This window comes from Mustela erminea, chromosome 6 (genome assembly GCF_009829155.1).
Source record: "Mustela erminea isolate mMusErm1 chromosome 6, mMusErm1.Pri, whole genome shotgun sequence".
NCBI classification, from domain to species: domain Eukaryota; kingdom Metazoa; phylum Chordata; class Mammalia; order Carnivora; family Mustelidae; genus Mustela; species Mustela erminea.
In genome coordinates this window covers 15,969,032-15,996,983 of record NC_045619.1, presented here as the reverse complement: position 1 = coordinate 15,996,983, position 27,952 = coordinate 15,969,032, and the positions used below count along the sequence as shown (strand labels likewise).

The window sequence follows — 27,952 nt, the reverse complement described above, 5'->3', positions numbered from 1 at the left end:
ATGGAACTTGGGTAGCAAACTCCATCTGGCAGATGATGAACCTGTCCTGAACCTTACAACCAACCCATCTGTGTCACCCCAATGTCAACGCAGCTCTCACAACCTCTCACACCTGTATCTTCACTCTTTTCCCCACACCAGTTCCCCTTCCACTTGTAAGAATATTAGTGACATCCCAACCATGCAATGCATTTATCAAAACACAGAGTGTTTCATCCAGTAGAATAAGGTTTCATCACTTTTTTTTCCTGGGGTGACACCCTCCCCACCCCACAGTTATGGCTTAAGTGGTCCTTTTCAAGGTGCTTAGTGAGCAGCAGTATTAAGGCCATTCATCCTAACCCAAATCAGAACTGTTGGACTAATGAATCGTGGCTGCAAAACGGCCAGTGGGTAGCCTGAGCAAAAATAGCCTCAGGGGACCAGAATCTGCCAAACAGCTGACCAGTGAAATCTAAATTGGCAACAATGTCCAGTTCCCATTTCAAAGGGGAAATTAAAACCAGGCTTTCTCGGAGGGCAGGCCCTCATCAAAAGGGAGGTGATACCTGTAACCAAGGCAACTTGCAAACACCAACTTTTCCTTTCTCCTCTTCTCCTCCCCAGTGGCCAACTTCCAAGCTGGACTCCTACACTCTTGTATCTCAGAGAGAGGTGTCAAGAGAGGATGAAGACATCTCATCATTCCCTGAGAAAATTCAAAATGTTTAGGATGCTCCCACCAAAGAAAAGAAAATAAGATAAAGGAAAATCACTATAGTTGCTTATATAATAAATATAGAAACCATTTAAGTCTTCCCAGACTGAGGTCATGAAGAATTTCTAGAAGGGTTAGAAATTCAAAATAAAGTTATATTAAAGTAGTGAAGAATATTATACATTTATGTAGACCACTGTAGTGTGCAGTCATTTTACATACATTACTATCTTGTGAGGTGGATCTCAATGTATCCACTTGCAGGGGGAGAAAATAAGGCCCAGGCAGTTTAAGTGACTTGTCCAAGGTCTGGCATATGGCCCAGAGCTTCCAACAGTGTCAGTCCACATTGAATACTTCTTATATAAATGAACATAGCTTATGTCAGAACTGATCTTTGGTTGAAAGTTCAGTTTCATGCTGTCCTGCTCCATCCTAGCTGTACTGAATTCCTACTGGAGCTTTGTTCTTCTAGCCAACAATTCAGTGAATCCTCAGTGAGGCCCTACTTTGTGACAGGTCCTGTGTAAAGTACTAAATCCAGCAGTGAAGGAGGCTCTGGCCCTCCCTGAGCTGACCCCCAAGTGGTAGGGGTAAGGGCAAGGGATAGACCACAAGAAGAAAGAGGTAAACAAGTTAACTTCAGATTGTGACAAATACTCTGAATAAAACAAACAGGGTGACGTGTTTGGGAGTAACTAAGCAGAGGTGTATGTGGGGGTTATTTATGGGGCACCTCTGAAGTATTGCCATTTGTTTTTTAAAAGATTTAATTTATTTATTTGATAGAGAGAGAGATCACAAGTAGGCAGAGAAGCAGGCAGAGAGAGAGGAAGAAGCAGGCTCCCTGCCAAGCAGAGAACCTGATGTGGGGCTCAATCCCAGGACCCTGGGATCATGACCCGAGCCAAAGGCAGAGGCTTTAGCCCACTAAGCCACCCAGGCACCCCTGAAAGATTGCTATTGACCATCATGGCTCTACATATACATACAGCAACGTTCTATTAACTGACTTTTCTGATATCTGTGAGTTTCAATTTAAGTATATTTTCAGAGAGCTTAGATTACTAACCATTTGGGTAGACATTTTTAATAAATATTGTGTACTTCACTGCTCTATTAAGCTATCAAATGAGATCTAGAGGGCTATCAGCTCTACACTCAGTGGTCATACTGAATGATGATTTGCTTATTTCCTTCAGTCTGTTAACTTTCCTTTCTTTTTTTCCTTTTTCCTCTTTCTTCCCTTCTTTAGAGAGAGAACATGCACAAGTGGGGATAGGGAGGGGCAAAGGGAAAGAGAGAGAGAGGATCTTCAGCAGGCTTCATACCGCGGACAGAGCCCGAGGACAGATGGGGCTTGATATCATGGGCGTAAGATCATGACCTGAGCTGAAATCAAGAGTCAGACACAACCCACTGGGCCATCCAGACACCCCATGTCAACTTTTGGTTTCTCAGTGAAGTAGCTCAGTAGAGCCAGCTTCATATGTCTAATCAGTTTTGAGCTATGATCTAGAAGGAACTAACTGCTGAAGCATTAAAGTCAATAGTCTTTGGTAAATCTATTTTCATCTTCTGAGAAGGGGATGGCAGACAAACACAAGAAGTAGCAGGAGTAAATCCTTTCTTTCTTGAGCAAATTATCCAAGAGCATACAATGAGTTAATAATGGAACTAAGACTATAACAGAGCATCCACCAAGTTCAGTGTTCTTTCTAATCTAGACCACAGGAATCTGTTCAGCCTTGTGTGCATCCATAAAAAGAGCTGTCCTAAATGATCTTTTTTCTGGATTTACAACTCCATGATGGAGGACTTTTAGTTCCAGTTAAGATGGAGTAACAGGAACTGATTCACCCTTGCCCACCCCCACCCCCACCCCCACCCTCAGAAACAACCAATATCACCAGACAAAATATATCAAACAATGCTTTTCAAGACAATGGGCATTAAACAATGAGGATTAGATAGAAAACAAACAAGGTGGGCCAATAGTTTTCTTAGCTTATTGTCTTAAAAGAACTTCCAGACCTTGGGGCAAGGAGGGGGAAACACAGGCAGTGCCCAGTTAATTTTCTGAGTTGAAGACACAGAGCTAAGAATCTAGGGAGGCCAAGGGGACCAGGATAGGGCAGAATCCTGGAGAGGAAAGAGAACTCCAGAGATCTGCAGAGGGTTCTCCTTAAATATTCAGCAGATACCTGATCAAGATAGCTATGCAGAAAACTATATGAGGCCAGGAAAAGAACCACTCAAAAGAATTAGAGAGAACAGCATAATGCATTCTCACAAAGCAGGGAGGAGTGTCTATTCCCAGGTGTCCAAATGGAAAATCTCATAAGTCACAGGGAATTGGGTTGAGTGTTTAGAAGGGTCTTGCTTCAGGAAGAAGAAATAGCATAGTTAGCCCTAGACTAAATGTTACTCTGGTCCCACCAAATAAGCTTAAAAGGAACATCTGAAAGGGCAAGACTATTTTCAAGTAACTTAATTGTGTCCCGGAAAAAAGCTCAAGAATATTCATAAGAGCAGAAAACTATCCAGCAATCAAGAAGGTAAAAGTAACAATGTCTGGCATTCAATCAAAGATTAGCAGGCATGAACAGGCAGAAAAGTCTGGTGCATAATGAGAATGATCAACCAACTGATGCAAACTTAGAACTGACATTGATCCTGGAGTTAGCAAATAAGTTGAAGTGTTCTAATATACATAAAATTGAAGACCTGAAGGAGGTAGAGTGAAGGGAAGTTAGGGTAAAATTACATATATATATTAAAAATAGCCCAAATGCTCTGAATTTGATGAAAAGTATAAGTCCACAGATCTAAGAAGTTCCATTAAAAATAATATCAAAAAGAACAGATCAAGACACATCATAATAAAATTGCTCAAAACAAGTGATATATAGAAAATATCAATATGATAAATTATGAAAAAATATGAATATGAAAAATGAGCAGGGATAAAATATGAAGAGTGGCCAGGGTAAAAGGTATTTATATATTGAGGAACAAAGAAAAGATTTATTGGATTTATAGATTTATCTTTGGAAACAATAAAGTGAGAAGTGAGAAAAAAGTAGAGCAACATACCTAAAACTTTAAAAGTTGGGGGGGAAACAAGTATCAACCTAGAATCATTTCCCCACCACAAAAATCTTTCAAAACCAAACATGAATACAATAGATTATTATTGGGCAATAAAGAAGGATCAAGTACAGAGTGAGTGAACCTTGAATACAGGCTAAGTTTAAGAAACCTACTGTATTTCTCAGTGAAGTAGCTCAGTAGAACCAGCTTCACTGAGAAATACAGTAGGTTTCTTAAACTTAGCCTGTATTCAAGGTTCACTCACTCTGTACTTGATCCCTCTTTATTGCCCAATAATATTCTATTGTATTCATGTTTGTTTTGATCTATGCTTTGAGCTATGACCTAGAAGTAACTACTGCTGATGCATTAAAGTCAATAGTCTTTGGTAAATCTATTTTCATCTTCTGAGAAGGGGATGGCAGACAAACACGAGATGTAGCAGGAGTAAATCCTTCTTTCATGTATTCTATGATACATTTCTATGAAATGTACATAAAAGGCAAATCTATAGAGACAAAAAGTAGAAGAGTGGTTGCCAGGGGCTGAAAGGTTCAAGGGGAGGGTGGAATTGAGAGTGATGGCAAACGGGTACAGACTATTTGAGAAATGATGAAAATATGTTCTAAATTTAGTTGTAGTGATGGGCGCTGCATCACTCTGTGACTACACTTACCACCAATGAATAACATGCCCTACATGAGTGAAGTGTGTGGTATGTGAATAATATCTCAAAAAAAATTTTTTAAGGCAAAATAAAAACTTATGAAGATATATAAAAAGATGAAAGAATTCATCACCAACAGAGCTATTCTCCAACAAATGTTAAAGGAAGTCCTTTTTCAGACAGAAGGAAAAGGATACCAGAGGTAAATATGGATGCCCACCAAGGAATGAAGTACATTGCTAATAGTTTCCCATGTCAGTAGTCTTCTACAGCTAAATACGTATTCACGGCACCATTTCCATCCCAAGGATCCATCATCATTACTTACACCTGATGAGAAGAGAAGGGCTGGGATTCAACACACAGTGAGGAATTGACCTCACATTGATTAAAAACACTTCTGCCACTGTAACAGGAAGAAAGGATATGTGCAGATAACAGTGTGTTACAAAGGAAATTTTTTCTTCTTTTTCTTTTGGACCATAAGGTAAGAGGAAGCATGGGATGGCAAAAATAGATAGATAGATAGATAGATAGATAGATAAAATGTAGTCATACCTTCCTTTCTAGAGTTAAATTTAAAGAAAACACGTAATGGTTTATAAGGGTTTTTGTGGGCAAACGTAACCTGGAGACTTAGAATCAAGAATAAATGCAAAGAAGGGCATCTGTACCCCAATGTTTATAGCAGCAATGGCCATGGTCGCCAAACTGTGGAAAGAACCATGATGCCCTTCAATGGACGAATGGATAAGGAAGATGTGGTCCATATACACTATGGAGTATTATGCCTCCATCAAAAAGATGAATACCCAACTTTTGTAGCAAAAGATGGGACTGGAAGAGATTATGCTGAGTGAAATAAGTCAAGCAGAGAGGGTCAATTATCATATGGTTTCATGGGGCACCTGGGTGGCTCAGTGGGTTAAGCCGATGCCTTCGACTCAGGTCGTGATCTCAGGATCCTGGGATCGAGTCCCACATAGAGCTCTCTGCTCAGTGGGGAGCCTGCTTCCCTCTCTCTCTGCCTGCCTCTCTTTCTACTTGTGATCTCTCTCTGTCAAATAAATAAATAAAATCTTTAAAAAAATTTATCATATGGTTTCACTTATTTGTGGAGCATAACAAATAGCATGGAGGACAAGGGGAGATGGAGAGGAGAAGGGAGTTGAGGGAAATTGGAAGGGGAGGTGAACCATGAGAGACTATGGACTCTGAAAAACAATCTGAGGGTTTTGAAGGGGCGGTGGATGGGAGGTTGGGGGAACCAGGTGGTGGGTATTAGGGAGGGCACAGATTGCATGGAGCACTGGGTGTGGTGCAAAAACAATGAATACTGTTACGCTGAAAAGAAATAAAAAAAAATTTTTTTTAATTTTAAAAAGAAGAAAAAAAAAGAATAAATGCAAAAGAAAAGTGTCCTGTTCAAGACCAAAGATAGAATGGGATTCGATGTAAGCAGTTATTTAGAAGAGTTCAAACAGGTAGAACATCTCATTGTATCCAGGTGTTCACTTAGCTTTAAGTGGAGGAGACTAGTGGGCACCACCTTAACCAAGTGATGGTTAGCATCACCAGTCATAAGACATAGAAACATCACAAAACCCTGGAGAAAGGCACATTATTTCTTTGCTATTCTCACCAAAATGAATCGCTTCAATCTAATTATGTGAAACACCAGGCAATCAAATTGAGAGAGAGTCTTAAAAAAAATATCTGGAAGTACTTTTCATAAATGCCAAGGTCAAAAAAGACAAGGAAAATCTGAGAATCTGTCATAGGCTAGAGGAGATTAAGGAGACATAAAAACTAAATGTACTATGGGATCCTGGATGTAATTCTAAGAGAATTCTGGGAAATTTGGTCAAGTTTCTATTAGATCTGTATTTTAAGTTAACAGTTTTGCTTCAGTGCGGATTTCTTGGTTTTGAGCATTGCACTATGGAAGTAATGTGTTTATTTTAGGAAAAGTTGAAGGAAGAATATACTGGACCTCTGTAATACTTCAGCAACTTTTGTATAACTAAAAAACAATTGCTATAAAAGAAGTTTTTAAAACTGTATTATTTATTAGGTAATCAGATGGTTAGCAAGCTCAATCATCCAGAATAGACCTGGAGTCCTAAGATGAAATGAGCAAGGTTCTGAACACAAGAAAATTGGCCATCATCAAACCTATGTAATGATAATACAAGCTTCCAGGTTGTGGTGGGACCTAAACTAGATCATGGATATAACACACTTAAGATGGTCAAAGTAGGTTTTCAGTAAGTTGTAGAGTATCATCCCTAATACAGGCAGCTCTTGCCCAAAAGGTATCAAGGTCACAGTGCATTAAGAAGTAAAAACCTAGGTCTTTCACATTTCTTTTCTCTCCAACATTTTTTCCACAAATATTCAGTGAGTACTTACGAACAATGTCACTCCAACTCAGCCACCTCATGTGTGTTTGCAAGAAGTTTTAATTCCAGAACTTTTAAACCAAGATTCAGTAAAATTTTTCTGTAAAGGCCTAGAGAGTAAGTATTTTAGTTTTTTCAAGCTATGTGGTCTCTGTCTTAACTATTCCACTCTGCTGTCATATCACATGAGTAGATAACAATTGTATTCCAATAAAAATTTATTTAAAAAAAAAAAAAGATGGTGGACCAAAGTTGGCCCATGGATTATAGTTTGCCAACCTCTGTCTTAAAAACTCAAGAATACATGAATATTTCCACCAGCCTAATACTGAAGAAGGTAAGCTCATCCAAGATTTCAAAATGAACTTCTCCAGAGTAAAATAAAACTAGAAAATAATTTAGTTCTCAAATTAGGTCATATATAATGGACATGTGATTTGGAATCTCATATTTTCAGTTGAACATTTGCTTTAGATGGGATCTTTTTTTTTTTTAACATACACAAATATTTATGATGACTCAAACTTTAAACTGTCAAGCAAAATCTTGCATGCAACCAGAAGTTAACCTCCAGAGGCCTCCTTGACCCTTGACCCTTTTTTGGATTGCAGTCAGCATCTGTGACTGGTCTTTGTTCTTAGATATTATGCTTTAAATGCAGTTCAGCAAAGCCACAATTACAGATTCCAAATGAGCATTATCATCATTTCTTTTGAAAGGGGTTGTTTTAGAGAGTGTGGAATGACCCTAGACATTTGTGAGCTATATGGCTATCCCTAGAAGTAGAAAAGCCAGGACAGTGAATTGTTGGCTCTCCAACTACTATAATAGAGGTGGCAAGGAAGAAGGGGGCAAATGGGTGTCAGATTAGCCAACCTAGCTTGTCTATCACAACGTATAATATGTATAAACATATTCTTGCATTTCTATTTTTTGTGTTCTCCTATTTATTAATAATAAAAGCATTTCTTTTATTCTTAAAAGAGTAATTTTTACATTGGGGAGGGTATGTGCTATGGTGAGTGCTATGAAATATGTAAGCCTGATGATTCACAGACCTGTACCCTTGAGGCAAATAATATATGTTAATAAAATTTTTAAAAAGTAATTTTTTAAAGCATATTTTTATGATAACTTCAATGTTATCAGAGTCATGATTTCTAACCCAATAAATATGTTGGTGGCTAAATAAATGTATTTAGTTTCTACTTGCCCTTCCAATATACCTTCTATAGCAAGAGCTGACATAGGCCAAATCAGCCTACTACCTGTTGTTGTAAATAAAGTTTTACTGGAACACAGCCAAACCCATTCATTTATTATTATCTATGGCTGTTTTTGTGCCACTACAGCAGAGCTGAGGAGTTATAATTAAGATCATGAGACCTGCACACTTCAAATACTGACTGGCCCCCTACAGAAAAGATTTGCCAACCTTTGATAGGATATGCCCTACAAGAAGCTAGCTCATCCTGAAGAATTTCAGACTCCTCTTGAGTGTCTTCAAGACTGAATGGATTTTTTTTAAAATGAAAACAATATTGCTATATGTCCTGGTGATACCAGCACTGCCAGCTACAGAGACTGATATAGTCCCCATATTTACACTGGGCCACAGGTTTGTCTTTGTTTTAAATGAACTCTTTCTAGTTTCCCATTGAAAATCAGATATTATGTAAAAGTCACCCCCTGGCAGAGGAAAATCATTTAACACATTTCCAGTTCTTTGGTATTTGATTTTTCAAAATGCCAAGGAATGAACTCATTGGCTCATAGATCACCATCATAACTGAACCAATAATAAAATCATCTTGCTTTTTATAGACTTTGCAAACAAAAACATTTTAAGAAAAAGTAAATCCCTTCTAAGTCAGGGAAAATAGGACATGTCCAAGGAAGCTACAGAAAGCTCCTCGAAAACTGATTCCATCTCCCCTGATAGCAGGATGCATCCACTCTCCTTACAAGGCCATAATTCATTCTGACAGCCCCTGGGGCTTAATTAATGGTCACCCTCCTCTAATGGAACACTTAATCTCTCCAATATAACTGTGGCTGATCTAAAGTTCTGGCTTTGGACAAAAATCCAACAAACTTGGATATGAATCTTCAGAATGCTGAGCTGCCTTTGTCAACCACACAAGGTAAAAGCCCATGAAAGACCCAGAGGCTCCTTGGCCTTCTCCAGTGCCTCCTGCCTGCCCTACTTTCTGAGCTGCTGACCACATGGCAAGCTTTGCAATGGGTCAGCAGTTGTGGCTGGCTTGGCCTGCCATCTGCTAATTATATAAGCTATACTTACCTATAAAGGATGGGTGGTTGCTTATGAATCTGGCTACTGTGATTATAAATTTAATTCCTAAAAGTAGCCCAAAATGTGGATTCCTCTCTTTTTTTACCCTAGCCCCTACCCTCCACCCAAAACAATTCAAATACATGCACAACAACAACAACAACAAAAATGGATTGAAATGGGGAGCAAATCCATTTTCTCTTCTGTTTTCTACTTTGTGCTTGACACACAGTAGCTCACATCATGTCATCTGTCCACAAGCCCAGATGACACCATGCCTATTTGGCTGATGAAAAAACTGGAAGTCAAGTGACTTATGCAAGATTCCAGAGAGAAGGGTCTAGGCCAGGATTGAGGGTAAGGTCTGTCCCATTCCAAAGGCATCCTGGAGCCATTAGATGTCAAACACAAGGAGAAAGACCCAGGCTATTTAAGGATGGACCCCAGAGCAAAAAGATGGTCCCTGATGGCAGACTGAACAGTGAAGAACTGGCTGCCTTGACGCATCTTGTTAGGCAAGGAAACCAGTGCCTGAGCCTGAAACCACTTTTAGTTGGATGTTCTATTATTTGTGGCTGAACTCATTCCTGACTGGTATTCCATGTCTGTGTAGGAGCAAACAGTTTCTTCTGCTAGCATTGCTCTGTACCTCACCCCTTCTTTAACAGCCCTGGCAAGTGTCTAGACAATTCCACACATCCTTAAGACATACCTTAAAAGTCACCTCATGCTTCAACTTTGCTTGGAGCCTCTCATGCACAGTTAGGGTCCCCTGTCTTGTGTTCCTGCAGCACCTAGTATTTTGTCTGTCATATTGCATTTTTCACTATGAGTTGCAAGGACTGATCACTGATTTCTGATTTCTGATTTCATGCCTTCCCACAGATTCTAAACTCACTGAGATCATAAACCATCCTACATCCTTAATGTGGGGCACTGTGGTAGGTGCCCAATAAATGTGGAAGGAAAAAGACAGGCAGAGAACGAGAGAAAGAAGAAGAAGAAGTGAAGGAAAGGAGAGAGGGAGGAAAACAATAACCCTTTGAAACAGATGTGGCTAGTATTCATTTGGTGATTAAGAGTGTGGGCCCTGGAATCTGACTCTCCAGGTGTAGACATCTGCTCTACCACTTACCAGGGCTATGATTTTGGCAAGTTCATGTGATTTAAGTGATCATATAATTTAATATCCAAACTTTTAAGCATGAAAGATGACAGAAAGTTAAGCCCAGTGAGAAGCTGGGATAACATGTGTAAGTAGGGACAGTGCCAGGCAGTCCAGGACAAGTGGTCTTCATTTAATCTCCTTGGCGCTCAATTTCTTCATCTATAAAATGATGATAATAATAACTGTTTCATAGGGTTGTTTTAAAGATTGAGTTAAATATAGTAGGCAAAGCTTTCAGAGCAATGTTTGGAACTTAGTTAAGTACTGCATAAATGTTAGCTACCCTATTATTAAAGATGTGAAAACTGAGAATCAGAAACATTAAGTGACTTTCCCAAGAATGGTCAGCTGGTGAGTGACATGTCAGCCCCAAGTCACCAGATTCCGAACTGACTGATCTCCCCAGGACACCCCAGCCATTTCTAAATGAATCCAGGCACTCTCTGTTTAGCCTGTACCCAACACCAACTAAGGCCAAGGATGGGGGATTGTCCTTGACCTGCCTGCCAAGGCAAGGGGTAGAGGCAGGCAGGGACCATGGGAGGCTGCCCTTCCCATGTAGCACCTCCAAGGTTCCTTTTATCCCAGGCCAGATGTTCTTTGTCTCCCAAGAGATCAGCACAAGTAGAGGAATTTGTCATCAAATTCCCTGCCAGCCCAGGTTGCCTTCCCCAACCCTCCTCTGCTTCCAACCCACTCCATCTCTCTGTTCACCATAACATCACTGTTGAAGCACTTGACTTTGCTGCTGCAGGTTGCTGATAAGACACAACCTAAAAGTTTCTAGGTATCCAAAACAATTATACTGATCTGATGATATGTGTCTGGACCCTTCTTACTGGCTTTCATGTAATCAGAACTTACTTATCCGTTCCCTCCCCAAGATCACAAACCCACCAAGAACCAGGAAAGTATTAAAAGTCTCAATAAATGCTTAGTAATGATGGGGGGTGTTTGCCCCTTGTAAGTTAAAAAAAAGGAGCTTTGGATTCACAGTTGAATTTGCCTTTTGACTCCATCATTCAAGAGCTACGTAACCTGCAAAAACAACCTCTCTGAGCCTCCATTTTTAATCTAGAAATTATGGTGATGGTAATAGTAACCGCCTTGCAGATTCATGATGAAGGACAGAGTTGATGCCAACTGAGCCCTTAGCCCATTGCCTGCTATATAAGAAGTGCTCCAATAAATTTCAGTTATTATTGTTATTCTCATCATTTTCACTGGACCAATAGAAGTTGTTATATCAAATTAACCCTCCATCTCTGTGCAGTCAGTCTGGCATGCCCGTGCCCTGGGCCCAGACAGGCAGTTTTCTTGAATCCATAAGAAAGAGCCAAGAGCCCCAGAGTGCATGGCTATGATGGCCTGAAGCTGGAGCAGATCAAAAATACCTAAAGAGGATTTAGGACCTATGGCTGGCCCCCTCCAAAGCTTTGTACCTCAATCCTGCCTTCCCAATCAACCCTGATTTATCCAGTTCTCTTGTTCTCAACAGCTTCTCAATCATTTACAAGGCTACTCATCATTTGACCAAAGAGCAACTCAATTTAATATTCAACACCTGGAGTGGACACTTCAATGCTATGCCTCGATTCATTCGTATCTGTTTTATACTGGTTTTGTACATCTATCCTCAGCTTCTGTATGCTTTATTTCTAATTACTTTTATTTACAACTTTATTTTGTATTTTTAAGTTACTGATGGCTTTATTTTTTATTGTGTTATGTTAGTCACCATACATTAGTTTTTGATGTAGTATCCCATGATTCACTGTTTACATGTAACACCAAGTGCTCATTGCAATACGTGCCTTCCTTAATACCCATCACCAGGCTAATCCACTCCCACCCCCCCACACCCCCGCTTTCCCCTGAAACTCTGTTTGTTTCCCAGAGTCCATAGTCTCTCATGGTTCGTCTCCTCCTCTGATTATCCCCCACCCTTCATTTTCCCCTTCCTTCTCCTGATGTCCTCCATGCTATTCTTTATGTTCCACATATAAGTGAAATCATGTGATAATTGTCTTTCTCTGCCTGACTTATTTCCCTTAGCATAATCCCCTTCACTTTCATCCATGTTGATGAATATGGTGGGTATTCATCCTTTCTGATGGTTGAGTAATCGTCCATTTTACATACAGACATCTTCTTTATCCATTCATCTGCTGAAGGGCCTCTTGGCTCCTCCCATGGTTTGGCTATTGCGTACTTTAGAGAAACACTCCTGAGCCAGTGAGCCAAATTGCCTGAATGTGCAGAGAGCCAAAAGCTCTCAAGGCATCCTAGATCCAATGGTCACTGGTTGAAGAAGGAAAGCAAAGCTCCCTGGCCTCAAGGCAGGAGGAACTCTCAAGATGTAATTTACACTCCAGAGTCCCCCGCAGGAGCAGGCTAGCCTGGAGCTGTGCCTGAAATTGTACCCTTGATCAACTTCCTCTTCTCCAACCTGCTTTCCTTGTTCCTTTTCTAGTTTCTCCTGGGAGTATATCCTTAATAAGTTACTTATGCACAAACTGCTGTCTCTCATCTGCTTCTGGGGAAACTGTCCTGAGACAACCAGATGAAGGTTACTTCTTGAGACTGTTCATCTTTCAGCAGCCTAGCACGTTGACCATCCTTGCCCCGGCAGTCCCATAAAAGCAGCCATCCCGGACCACCTCTTACCTTCTTTTTTTTTTTTTTAAAGATTTTTATTTATTTATTTGATAGACAGAGAAAGATCACAAGTAGGCAGAGAGGCAGGCAGAGAGAGAGGGGGAAGCAGGCTCCCCGCTGAGCAGAGAGCCCGATGTGGGGCTCGATCCCAGGACCCTGGGACCCTGACCTGAGCTGAAGGCAGAGGCTTAAACCACTGAACCACCCGGGCACCCCCACCTCTTACCTTCTTGATTTGCTCAAGCTCCACCCTGTTCTCTTCTGATCCTCTATCTGTAGATCTTTCTTTTCTTTATGGTTAGAAAAAGAATGATGGTCACATGCTAAACAATCAAAAAAGTCAGAATCTAAGCCAGAGCTGTCTGATTTCACATTCACGCTCTTAGCCACTAGGATACCTACTGCTTAAGTTTTGTGTTGGTGCCTCATCTCTGGGATCCTGATTTGAGAATATCTTCCAAAGGCTCTTAATTTGGATTCATCCCATGAAACTTCCCCCACTCAAATTCTTTTAAATCTTTCTATTTCTACATTCTGATCCTTTAGAACACATGCCTGATGCTGACCTGACGCTCACCCAATGTCTGAAAATGGCAGACATGGTATCTTTGAGCTTCATTCATTCATGCATACAGTCTAGAAAATATTTATTGAATGCACTGTCTGTATCAGGCTCTATTTGAAACACTAGGAATGCATCATTATTGGATTAGGGAAGGAAGAGATGGATTTTAAAAGCTCTTATTCTCTTTTGGTTTTAATTTAAATTTGACTTTAATTAATTTAAATTTTAATTTAATTAATTTTAATGCCTTTTCCCAAACTCCACCAAGAGTTAAAAATGGGATGACATAAAAATAATGGGCTTTGGGTATGGGAGGTAGAACCTGGGTTTAAAAATATTCCAAGCAAAATACTGGTTGTGTGATATTGGCTGGATTTATGCAATAGTTCGACACTACAGTGGTTCTCAACCTGGATGCATCCAGACTTTATTTGGCTATATCTGCAGACATTTTTTGGGGGGGGGGGTTGTCATAGCTGGGGGATGGACAAAGGTCGAGGTGCAATGAAACATCCTGCAATGCATAGGACAGTCCCCCACAGCAGAAAAGTATTTGGCCCAAAGTATCAGTGCAGAGGTTGAGAAACTCTGCTTTATAATAGTTTCAAACCCACAAGGCTGATGTAGAAACAAATGAACAACTTGCTCCCACTAAGTACGAATGTGCTCCCCGCTCTGTCCTTCCTCCTTCTGTAGCACAGAATACTAACATATCCTCAGATCTGGGAGTTTTCTGGGAAACATGAGGCCCGGCCTAACTCTCTACCTCCCTCACTCCCACCTCAGCCCAAAGGAATTGACCTAAATTCACAAAACTACTTTCCTCACTTCAAAGGAGATATTCTGTTCTCTTTGCAGTGACAGAGATTAAATAGGTGCTTATCATTCTAGCATATGTTGGGAGACTCAGGCCTTTTTTCTTGTTCTAAAGAGATGGAAGCCACAAAAAGATCATATAGCAGGCATAATGGCAACCAGATTTCATCCTGTGCTTTACTGGAAAAGCCAAGCTGTAGGCACTTGCCTGCATGAAAATGCCCAAGGGATTGAACCCAGGTATGCTGGACAAAGGGTCTCTGGGACCAATTCCACTTTACTCTTTCCTAAAGCTATGACATTCTTAGAAAATTACACTTACTGTTGCATAATTAATTACAACTTGCTCGGACTAGAAAACAATGGGCATGGAATCACCCATTCTTGATTAGAGTCTCTGCTGTGTCTACTTGCTAACTGTCTAATATGGTAGATACTAGCCACAAATGGCTGTTTAAATGTTAGTTAAAATGTTCAAAAAATTAAAAATTCAGTTCCTCCATCATACTAACCACATCTCAGTTACTCAATACCCCTGTGGCTAATTACCATATGAAACAATGTAACTACAGAATATTCCAGAATATCACAGAAAGTTGGGCAGCACTGCACAAAGGATGTTGGAAGAAACTGTTTCTTTGAGCCCTTGTTTCTTCAATAGCAAAATGGGGACTGTATTACTTGTCCTGTCCCTTTTCCAGAACTATTGAGAAGGTAAACTGATGGAGTATGCATCCTCTGTAAAAGATAAAACCTTACACAAATGTAAGGACATTGATAAGAGCCAAATTGTTTCCTTTACCAAAAATGGTTCAGTCTTGCTTTATTGCCAAGAAACCAGAATGTGTCTGTCCAGGCATTTTACTTATTTTCTATTTGGGGTGGGGGTGGGGGGAGAGGGGAAGGGCAGAAAGAGAGAGAATCTTAAGCAGGCTCCAACCCAACACAGAACCCAATGTGGGGCTCAAACTCACAACCCTGAGATTATAACCTGAGCCAAAATCAAAAGTTGGATACTGAACTGACTGAGCCACCCAGGTACCACCAGACCTTTTATTTCTAAAGTAATAAATCATCACTCAGGGTGACTAACTTTAAGGTGGGGGAAATTTTATAGGTATATTCCCCCCCCTTCATAACTAAAGTCTCTGCTTATATACAACAAATCCATTGGTCCTTTAAAGAGTTTTGCAGGTCACAAATTTTCCCTTTGTCTACTTAGGAAATTCTCACTATTGTTTTTGGTTTGTTTTTTTTTTTTCCACTTTTCGTTCTAAAAACTCATCCCAGTTTCTCCATCCCTAATGGGGCATTCAAGTAAATTCAGTTTCTGAGCATGAGGGAGTCTGAATTTTTCTTATTTCTTATTAATGGGAATAATTCTCATTAAGCCCTGAGTAGTCTTTGGTTTGCTCTGATGTCCTCTTGAAAATTTTCCACCAAAAGAGCAAGTCTCTGTTTTTACTTAGGCCTGTCCTGATCTGTTGTAAGTTGTAATTTGATGAAAGCATTATAAGGCAAGAGAGTTCATATCAAGTAATTGGCTAAATTATGAGGGCTCAGAGCATGCCAGTGGGGTAGCTCAGGCAATCTAGAAGGTGCTGTAAGAGTCTGGAAGCTTGGGCTACTCCCAGGCCTATCAGAATTCCTTGTGATTTTCTAATGGTAGTAATAAGTTTTGGCATCTGACTGGCACTCTTCATGCTCCTCAGGGTAAATATATTTTATCAACATCCACTGTTTAGCCATACCATCAATTACTCCTTATGAAAGGAAACACCACAGATCTGAAAAATGAAATCCCAGGACCAGGCAGACCTAGAGGAAAACTTAAGTGTAGCTTTGACACTCTCTGCATATAAGGACTATTCCAGCGAATAAATCAGATAAAAATTCTGCCCCTATGGAGGCTATATTCTAGTCAGGAGGGGATGATAGGAGAGAAAAAGCAGTAACAAAAGAACAAATAAGTATATGAAATGAGAAAAATACAAACAGAAAGGAATGTTAAAGATGGAAGTAGGAGGTGAAATTTCACACAGAATCATCAGGAAAGGCCTCACAAAGTGGCATTTCAGCAGGAACCCAAAAGAAATGAGGATGCAAGCCCTAGGAATATGAGTAGGTAGCAATCCGAAAGCAGAGGAGGCTGGCAAGTACAAAGGCCCTGGGGTAGAGTTGTACCTGGTCCCTTGGAGACAGAGTGGCATATTAGAGGAGTTGAAGCATTGTGAATGGCGGATGGTGGACATGGATAGTTGGGAAGAGGTCACAGAGGTGGTACGGGGCCAGATAATACATTATCCTTCCAGATTCTACCCTATAAGACATGGGAACTCTATGGAGAATTTTGCGCAGAGAAGTGAAACCATCTGACTTAAGTTACTAAAGAATCTTTCTGGACACTGTTGAGAATAAACCAGATGGTGAGAGGTAATGCAAGGATGAAAGCATTTCCTGGTCAACCTACCTCACAGAGTTTTCTCTGACCCCTACTGTCCGTCAGCAGTTCATCACCCTTGTCTCCAGGACCCACAAACATTCATACCAAATCAGTGCTCTCCCTACCAGAGTGATCTCATAAACTGCAATGAATTGTCCCATAAGATTCATTCTTCGCATCCAATTCCAATCACAGCCTGACAAAATCAGAGCTTATCATTGCTAGAAGGACCCAGGACAATTTCTTGGCTCGATTGTTCATTCTTCAAAATTATGAAATGGATCATACATACAGAACAGTTTAAAGTACTCTTGTACTACTCTTCAGTTAGTAACAAGAACATTACTGGTCCCTTAGGCACCGATTGTGTGCCTTCCAGTCACATGCCTCTCCCTTTATCCCCACAACCCCATCCAGAAGTAACCACCATTCCACCTTCTGTGTTAATCATTCCCCAGCTTTTACTTGTGGATCTCCACTTGTGGATGAAGATCCAAATAACAGGTTTCATTTTGGAAAATGAGATAGCAGCATGAAGTTACATGTGTCCCTGCTAGATAGAGACCCATATGAGAAAACCTAGCTGAGTCTCTAGGTCATGAACTGGCTTCAGCTTCCCTGAGGTTTCATAAAAGCCCCTTCTGGGGAAGTCACTGGGTAAGGTCACAAGCAAGTCCTCAAAACATAGAGCTCGCATCAGGAACACTGGAATTTGTCTGACAAGGTGGTAATGTAGGTCAAGAACCAGACGGACGGAAGGAACATAGTCAGTGTGAGTGGGCTGCCCTGAATTTACATGGGCTAAGTCCAGCTCTCAAGGTCAGATCAAAGCAGAACATTCCTTACATAAATGAGTGTTCTCAGCTTATCTAAGCAGGAAGTCATGAAACAGAGAGCAAGAACTTCCTCAGCATATGCTCAAGAGAGATCAGGTCTAGTTCAGACTCTCCACAGCATTCTAAGCTCAGGTTACTCAGAACTTGTTATCGATAGCACTAAGAGGGGCTGTCTCTGCTCAGATCTGGTGGGTTGCCCATCATGTGGGCAAACTCACAGAATTTTCTTTTGTCTCCAATATTCAGAAATTTCATGATAAGTCTTTATGCAAATCATTTCCCCCCATGTAGCCCCATGCACCAGGTGGCAGCTCTTTTGATTTGTCAACTCATGTCCATTAGTGTTGGGAAATTTTCTTAAATCATTTCATGGATTGTTTCCAGCCTTCTCTTTGGCTTTCTCTGATCTCTTTTTCTGGAATTTCTTTTGGACCAGTCCTCTAATATTGTCACAATTTCATTTCTATTTTTGTTTCTTTGTCCTTTTGTTCAACTTTTTTGTGGTATTTCTTCAAATTTATCTTCCAATTCTTCTATAAAGATTTTTATTTCTGTTCTTATGTTTTTAATTATCAAAAACTTTTCTTCTCTTTCTTTCTTTTAGAGCATCTTTTTTCTCACTTTATTCATGGACTATCTTATCTCTCTTAAGAACATTAATGAAAGATGTTCTGACATTTCCTCACCTCCATGTTCCCTCTGTGTTGTATTTCCTCTGTTTATTTATTTGGTGTCTGTATTTCACGTTAGTGCTTCTCCTCATGTCTGGTAATCCTGATTGCTTGTTAGAAATGACAGTGAGAAGCCAAAGAACTGATGGGAAGCCCTCAGCTGAGCAGCAGAGCTTGTCAGCAACGACTTTACCAGACTGTGTGTTAGGAAACCCCCTGGTCAGTATCTTTTAGTCTTTTTTCTTGCCTGAAGGTTAGAGACCCCAGAGAATACTATACTTATCTCTGACCTGGAGGGGAAAGATCTTGACAGCATTCTTCAGTCAAAATGGGGAAGACAGAGGAACACCTCAGCATATAGCATGTGTTGTATGAACAGTCACTTAAATCCCTTCTTTTTGATAGTCCTCTACACTTCGTGCCTGTTATCCCCCTAGTCCGGTGTCTTCCAGTAGTGCCCCTCCATAAAATAAGCTTTCAGACTTGCAAACTGTATAACCATTTAAGGTAAGTAATACTAGCTGTAGTAACAAATTCCAAATATAATGGCCTAACAAAATAAATTTACTTCTTACACTTACAAATGTCCATGTTCCTACTTGGCAGACAGCTCCATACAGTCATTCAGGGACCATTTCCTTCCATCTTGTGACGCTACCAGGTTTCAAGGTTTGCTCTCTTTAGCTCCTGTATACAGAAAAAAAGAAAAAATTATGTTTGTAAGGCTATTATGGATACCTATCATTGTGCCCACATTGTATTGTGGACTCAGTCACATGGCCACACCTAACTGCAAAGGAGACTGGGAAATGTATCAAGCTGTGTGCCAAGAAAGAAAATAAAATGAACTTGGGTGAACACATAGCAAGCACTACTCCAAAGACACTGGCATATTGCTTAACTGCCATGAGTCTCAATTTTTTAAACTGTAAGATGGTAAAGAATACTGCCTGCCTTACAATGTTATTGTGTAGCTTACATTTATGAACTGCTTGGTCTAGTGACAGGTACGTAATAAGCCCTCAGAGAATAATTGTTATTATTGTTGTTGATTGTTTTTCTTCTTACATTAGTTCTTTTTGTAAAAAATGGGGATCCATGGGGGTGCCTGGGTGGCTCAGTGGGTTAAGCCTCTGCCTTCGGCTCAGGTCATGATCTCAGGGTCCTGGGATCGAGCCCCGAGTCGGGCTCTCTGCACAGCGGGGAGTCTCCTTCCCCATTTCTCTCTCTCTCTCTCTCTCTCTGCCTGCCTCTCTGCCTGCTTGTGATCCCTCACTGTCAAATAAATGAATAAAATCTTTTTTTAAAAAATGGGGATCCATGAGTGATTGGCTTTTTCATCCATTGAGGAAGAAATTTAAAAAGCAGAACACAGTATCCTGCAGAAAAATAAGGGGAAAAGGAAGAGAGGAAGAGACTTGAATGCTGAGTATCATATCCATTTCATTTATTTGTCAAATATTTTCTGAATATCTACTATGTATCAAGCATTGTATTAGAGACAAATAAGTTAAAAGCCCCACCCTTGAGTTTACCATAGTCTGATTGAGAATCAAAATGCTAAACTTTGCCACTTTTTGGGGAACTTTGGGCCATTTTGGGAGATATCTGAAATAATTTACCAATTTGGTAGTCAAAACTTGGATTAATCAAAGTTATCAGTCACCTCCATGTTGCTAAATCCAGAGGCTAATTCTGACTTTATCTTACTTGACTTGCATTTGATCATGACCTCATTCTTGAAACAGTGTCTTCCTGTGTCCTCCAGGAAATACACACACTCAGCTTTGATTTTTCTTCATTGGCTGCTCATTCTTAGTCTCTTGTGCTGGTTCTTCTTCTTCCCCCAGCACTGTCATTTTACCTCTTCTCTTCTCCGTGTATACTTCTCCCTTGCTGATCTCATACAGGATTATAGCTTTCAATACCAATCATAAATTGAAGACTCTCCAAATTATATATCCTTTTCAGGCCTCTCCTGAACTTCAGATTCATACATTCAATTGGCTACTCAACTTCTATGCTTGTGCACCTCTTAGCTGAACTTCGGATCTTCCTCCCATTCTCAGACTTGCTCTTCCCACAGCACTCTCCATCTCATCATTTGGCAGCATCTTTCCGCTGTTTAGGCTGCAAACCTAGGAGTCACCCTTTGACTCCTCTCTTTTATACCTCATTCGACCCATCAGTAAATCCTGTTGGCTCCACTTTCAAAATATATCCAGAACCCAAATATTTATCACTGTATCCATTACCAGTGTCCTGATCCAAACCACCACCATCTCTCCCCTGGATTATTTCATTATCCTCCTAATTTGTCTTTCTGCTTTTTACCGTAGCATTCATTACCATGTGTCATAATTATTGCCTGTCTTTGTCACTTCAGTGTAAGCGGCAGGAAGATAAAGGGATCTTTGTCCATCATCTGGCACTTAACAGGTGCACAATATTTTTCAGTCAAATGTGGACACTATTTTCTTTTCTTTTTTTATTATTTATTTTTTATTAACAGATAATGTATTATTAGCCCCAGGGGTACAAGTCTGTGTATCGCCAGGTTTACACACTTCACAGCACCATAGCACATACCTTCTGGACACTGTTTTCAATATACCTTTTGCAGTTTAGAAGGCCCCTTCTGTCCTGAGGGAAGTCAAGGGATGGATTTAACATGATGTGAGCACTTCTGCAGCCTTTATTTCTTTTAGAACATGATCAGATTTGCTGCAGCAAGAGCTAGGGCTGGACCCTGGCAGGAAGGTGAAATCTCAGAAGAGCACTGGTTGAGTTCTCTGGGCCCAGTGGAAATGATAGAGCCTAGTGGTTTTAGAAAAGCACAAGTCAGCACAATGCGTCTTCCTCCTCTATTACTTCTCCATAAGCAAAGTCAGAAGCCTCTTCTTCAGGAATCCCTGACATTTCATTCATTGGATTAGAAAGAAGATGCTGTGGTTCTTGCAGTAGAAAATGCTATCACTCCATATTATATTCCCAGCACCTAGCTAGAATGACTAATTCATTCTGGTTTTCCCAGGAGTGTCCCAGATTTAAAACTGAGTCTTGCATTCTGAGAATCCTCCCAGCCCTGGATACACCAAGATTGTTAATTACCTTTTATTTAGCACAGCACCTGCCACCTACTAAGCCATAATAAACAGATATTGGTTGGAGGTGACTATGTTAAAATTACCTGTTCATGTGTCTATTCCTACTCCAGTGCCTGGCATATAGTATAATGTTTCTTAAAGTGTGATTCAAAAAACCCTGGTTCCATATGATATCAACAAACATCATTATTATAGTAGATACTGCTGGGTGTACCACTCACATCTCCTTTCCTGAGATGGTGCATCAATCCCCCCAGTGTTCTGACTGTTAGCTACTAACAACTCATAGCTATGCCCTTTACAAAGAAAGGTTGTCTTTAGTTATGGGAAGCTTCTTGCCTAGGAATTTCAGAGAGATTTTGCCCTCCTTCCCAAAGGGTCACTTTACGGTAACAACAGTCTAATACTGGCCTAAAAAGCTCATCCCACTCTCTTCAAGATGAGACAACTCTGTAGCGCCATTCATGCTCTATAGCTCTCTGTGGGATGTGAGGCTAGACTTTAGCTGAACCCATATCTTTGCAAAGCTTCTTCTCTCACTTCCTTACAGATTTCTCCTGAGAGCTTCCTTAATAAATCACTTGAAAAATAATCCTCATCTTAGACTCTGCTTCTAATAAGCCAAACATAAAAGAGTTATTACTTAGAGTTATTCCAGGAAACTACCTCTAAGGATTCTGGGGTTGGATCGCCCACCTCACTGCAGCCAACAGTGAGGTCTCCCACCTCTACTGGTCATTGGAGATTGATGGTCCTTGGCATGCTATAGCACAGTAAATGTTTTCCCCTGAACTTGGATAGACTACAAGTTTAAGAAGATGCACTGGCTGGTGCAATATATCTGTACAAAGGAAAGTATGAGGGAAAATAGTCATTCTAAAAATAGCAAAATTGGTAGTTGGTGGTGAGTGCCCTTAATACACTAAGAAAAGAGAACATCACAGGTTCAGATTGATCACTCATAAATTCAAAGAAAGTGTGAAATTCCATGGGCTCCTTGACGGGGTATAAAGACCCTCTCTTACCCCATAGCAGAGGGCCAACTGAGCCAAAACTAGGCTCAACTCTAATTATACAAGTTGTAAAACTTCAAAGAAGGTTGAATTCTAGTTCTAACAAAGTCTTCTAATACCAAATTTAGGCTCTGATGAAGAAGTGGGATCCAGAGGCTTAGATGAGGATATCTGGGTAGATGTATTTAAGAATCTTGAACTACTAGTCTTCCTTGAAAGTTCTGGGCCTACAGAACTGAGGCCCTCCCTTGTTAGAAGACAGAGCCTCTTATTCCCACCTAGTCTTACTTGAAGATTGCACAAAAGCCTCAAATGAGACAGATGTATTAGAAGACAATGCTTGCCCTTCTCAGGTCCTGACTCTGTTTCCCCTCCTGGCCACTAGTCCCATAATTAGGGTTAAATCTCAGCTTGATCTGACTGAGAAAGTCCTTGGCCTAATAAAGCAGATAATAAACTCTACACCAACTGAACAACAGATATAGATAAATGTGCCAGTAGGAACTGGGAGAGTATCAGAGATGGGTCATGAAGATATCAGACCAAGGAGAACAACATATAGCATTGGATAAGGGAGAGTTTTACAGTATTAGGGTATTCTCTGTAATACAGATCCCCAACAATTATTGGAATACACTCATTGTTGTTAAAATACTGACCTAGGCACCAATATGGACTATAGTCCCTATTGGATATGGGTATTGGATCTGATATGGGTATTGAAACTTGGATGAAAAAAACTGTCAGTAGTAAATGAAATGGATACCAGATCCACTGGGAAGATCATGGAGAAAAAGAGCAAAAAGCCCATGAAAGTGGGCATTTCAGAGTGGGTCTACTGAAAAAGACCAGAGAATATTTTGGCTGTCCATGTTCCTTAGAAGACCCAGAGAACATTCCATTTACCAAGGTGACCAGGAGTATGTTGGACAGGAAGGCACTAGCATTATTCAGAAGCTCAGCAATGCCTATCCTCTGTAGGGTGAGCTGATGGTATGAGTTTCCTAGCAGCAATAGAGTGGAAGAGGTCAGGAGATGGTGCTTAACTTCAGAAACCATGTAAACAGAGCTACAGAAATGATCAGCAAAGTTGGAATGGCAACCAGAGAGGCTTGACATTCAAGGATATACAGATAGCTAACAGAACACAGTGTCTCTAAGAGCAAGATAGATAGACAGCAACAAGAAATTAATTACTATGAGACTGATCAGCTCTCTAATTGGTTCAGGTGTGTTTGTGATTCTCCAAGACAGATGTCTCAAATGTATTTGACCAGGGAATCCCCCCCTCCTTTTTTTTTAAAGAACACCTCATGGGATTGGTATTTTGCAGAGTAACAATGTTTCTTCACAGTTCATTATTCAAAATATTTATGGAGTGAATGCCTATATAAATGTATACATGGTTTCTTAGTACAATTTCATACAGGCATTGGACGTATCTAGAACATCTAAAGCTCCACTGCAATACTTAGATTCTACGAGGGAAAAAATGAAGAAAATATTGATCTAGTAATGAAAGAATAAAGTCGTTAACAGACTGATCAAACCACAAACTCAAACAGCTTAGAAGAAGTCAGCATTTGATATGTCAGCAATTCATGCACCCTTCCTCACACCAGCAAAGCTTACAAAGGGCAGGATCTCAAGAAAAATGACTTTGCGGAAATTAATGAAACAATGTATAGTGAGAGGAAGAAAGTCAATAATGAAATTGGTCCAATTTAAACAGCCCAGGCCAAGACCATAAGGTAAAAACTTAAGTTATATTCGACACTGAAAATGAGTTCCTATGATATATTCAGCATTACAGAAGGTAAACAGCAATTAACAAATGCTTCAAATGTATTAAGTTAATGGTAGAGTTATGTACTTCAGTGATTCAAAGCTGAGCATAATACAATCAACAGCACACTGTAAGCTTTGTTCCCTCTATCTGACTGACTATATGATTCTACCTTTGGATCAACAGGAAGATTCCAACCACCACTGGATTTTTTTTTTTTTTTTTTAACTAGGCTCCATGTGCAACATAGAGCTGGAACTTATGATCCTGAGATTTTAAAGTCGCATGTTCTACCAAATTTGCCAGTCAGGTGCCCCTCCAATCATCATAAAGGGCAATTTCCTTTCAACCAATATGTAAATTATAAAAGGGAATAAATCAACACTAGCATTAGTTCCAAAAGAAAGACATTCATTTTCCAATAGTATACATTTTCTGCCTCAGGCTTGTACTGTTCAGATCTTTCGGGAACAATCTCTACTCTGTTCCTTTGGAAAATGTTTCTTTCACTATGCTACGTAGGACATCTTGACTCAACATTTGTAAGTGCCTCTTCAGTCTGTCTCTTACCCACATGCAGACTTCATCTCATGCTCAGACTTTGCAATAGACTTAGTCACCCAACCTACCTTGTTATTGAAAACTCATGAAGCATACCTCTCCTGATATTTCCCATTCAAAAACTACCAGCAATGTAGTGTATATATATATAGCCCTAACTCCATGGCCATTTCTGAAGATCCATGTAAGAGGATCCAAGATACAGTGAGAATATTATTAATTTAGACCTCAGTTCTAATCTCAGGATGCCATTTGCTACCTGAGTCTTTTTGGCAAAGTGACTTTTCCTCTTTGGGCCTTAATCTGAAAATAGAAATAAATATTAATGTTATCAGACTTTGTATGCATCCTATAAGAATATATGGAGAACATATGGCACCATAGCTGGTATACAGTGGGCACTGTATAAATGGCAGCTATTTAATACATATAAATTGCCTCCCTCTTACATTTTCCTCTCTTGTCTACTGCCACTCTCCTGCATGAACCCAGTTTTCCAGCCAGGAAAATTAGGCTACCTACAGAACACAGAATGCTGGGAGCTTAGTGAGACTTTAGATATCGTCTGGTCTAGAGATGGCACTTATGTTTCTTTCCCCAAGTCAGCTTCACCAGTTTGTAGTGGCCACCTACAGAATTCAGAATCATTGCAACATATGTATTTTTTAATCCCATAAGTAATTAATCCATTTCATGGGAGAAGGGAGTGGTAGTAAATAAGGCAAATACATCTCCCATCTTATCTAGACATTCACCCACACACACCCAGACTATCACCATTATCAACACCTTTTTAGAAGAGAAGTTTGGGAAACTTGCCTTGAAGATGCATTTGCATAAAATCTACTTTGATTATGCTTAGATTACAAGGATACTTTCACATAACATAGAGGGGTAGTGCTGATGGTGAAGGAAGTTTAATTCTCACCACCACCCTTAGGAATTAGAATATTACACAACCATAAGAAGCAGTGGATTTAGTATACATAGAGCAATGTGAGTTATTTTTAAAAAACATGGTGTTTAATTAAAAAAAAAACTGAGACATAGCATTATAATGTCCTTTACATAAATCAAAAATTTATGCACAAAAACAACAAGGAAATACCACTACACGCCTATCAGAATGGCTAATTTTCTCTTTTAAAACTACCTTATTAACTGCTGGCAAAGACACAGAGCAACAGGAATTCTCATTCACTGCTCGCAGAAACTCAAAATGAATTTCTTACAAAATTAAACTTAGTATTACCATATGATCCCATACTCCTAGGTTTTTGGTAGCAAGCCAGTTGGGAAACTTACATCTACCCAAAGATCATCACATGATTATTTATAGCAGCTTTAAGCATGATCAAAAACTAGAAGCAACCAAAATGTCCTTCAATAGGTGAATGGATAAACCAACTGTATTCCATCTATATAATGGAATATTACTGGGCAATTAAAAGGAATGAGCTATCGAGTCATACAAAGACACTGATGAATCTGAAATACATATTGTTAAGGCAAAAATGACTACATATTGCATGATTCCATTTATACAACATTCTAGAAGCACTAAACAGAACTGATTACCAGGGTGTAGAGAAGCGTTAAATAAGTGGCAAGAATTTTTTAGTCTAGTGAACATACTTTATATGATACTGTATTGATAGAAACATGGCATTATGCATTTGTCAAAACTTATGTCACTTCATAGCACAAAGAGTAAACCTTAATGTAAACAACTTTTTTAAAATCAGAAGGTCAGGGGCACCTGGGTGGCTCAGCGGTTAAGCCTCTGCCTTCAGCTCAGGTCATGATCCCAGGGTCCTGGGATTGGCTCTGTGTCCAGCAGGGAGCCTGCTTCCCCCCCACCTCTCTTTCTCTACCTGCCTCTCTGTCTACTTGTGATCTCTCTCTGTCAAATAAATAAATAAAGTATTAAAAAAATAAATAAAATAAAATCAGAAGGTCAGGGGATACAGGATGAAATACAGAATATAACAAAAAATTCTAAATGTATTACAAATGTATGGAATAACCTCATTGATGGGGTGAGGCAATAAGATCTAAGTAAAGCAATTTTCAAAATGCATGGAGTCTGAAAGACTAAAAGCTAAAGGAAGTATACATGAGCACTTTATTAACTAAAGTCATTTCCCATGGTGGTACAGGTTAATGATTCTGGAACATTGTATTGGAATTGAACAGTTAAGCAAATGGATGACAAATGGTGGGAGATCCAGGCTTCTCACTATTGGAGTGGGAGATTATGGTTAAGCAAGGGAAGTAGCCTAGAATGATCTATGTGGTGATGAATTAGTTAAAGACACCAGTATGAACTCATATTTAGCTTAATATAGACACAGATTGCTATGTATAGAAATATTTATAGATGTGTGTATTTATACACAAGTTTTTTCTTGTCAGTTGAGGGGCACAGAAGCAATGATACCCATATAACAAGGAGCACCTAGTACCTAAAACTTGGTTTCTAATATCATCCTCCAAGAAGAGGAACAAGGGATTCTTGGAGAAATGGCTGATTCTAAGACCAGAGTTAAGTATATAAGATAAGACTGGAGCATCTTCTAGTGCCAGGAGTAAGGAAGGGTTTAAAATGAAATAATACCCACAATGATAAAGGTCTGTCAAAAAGACACAGAAACCAGCAAGAAGAGTTCTAAAATAATTATCCAAACAAATAAATAAATATTATTAAAAATAAATATCCAAAACAAATATATCTGTGAACTATTGAATAATTAAATGGGGGAAGACAGACATATACCCATACAGAAGAATACCAAATAGTTTATATAGACACTCAGCCTTTAAGGAGTATGACTTCTTGCTCCGTAAGTGGAGGCCATAACTAAGGACTTCCTTCCAAAGAGTACAGTGTGGAAAGGAGGGCAAGGTGGAGGAGCTTGGGAGGCTCCATCTCAGCAGGATGTTCAAGAATGACATCAGTGGTGAGAAGTCATGATGATAGCAGGAACCCTGAATTTGATGTGATAAAAATAACATTTTTGCCCCCCAGAACACATTACCTTGGTCTAATCATGAAAAAAACATCAGACAAATCACAATCATGAGGCACAGTCTACAAAATTCCTGGCCAATCTTCCTCAAAGCAGTTAAGGGCCTCAAAAACAAAGAAAATCTAAGAAACTTGTCACAGCGAAGCA

The 27,952-nt window shown here is 39.7% G+C and overlaps 1 long non-coding RNA gene across 2 annotated transcripts in view; it reads right to left on the bottom strand.

The window, feature by feature from the left end:
- LOC116592893 overlaps window positions 1-27,952 on the bottom strand; it is a 69,469-nt gene that overhangs the window by 28,252 nt on the left and 13,265 nt on the right. Inside the window, exons 1-2 of one of the 2 annotated variants that reach the window (XR_004286651.1) lie at window positions 20,924-21,110; window positions 18,891-18,996 (exon numbers count right to left, since the gene is read on the bottom strand). This is a non-coding gene — a long non-coding RNA (uncharacterized LOC116592893). Of the gene's footprint in view, window positions 1-18,890; window positions 18,997-20,923; window positions 21,111-27,952 lie in introns of those variants that run through there. The other variant, XR_004286650.1, reaches the window with a different exon arrangement.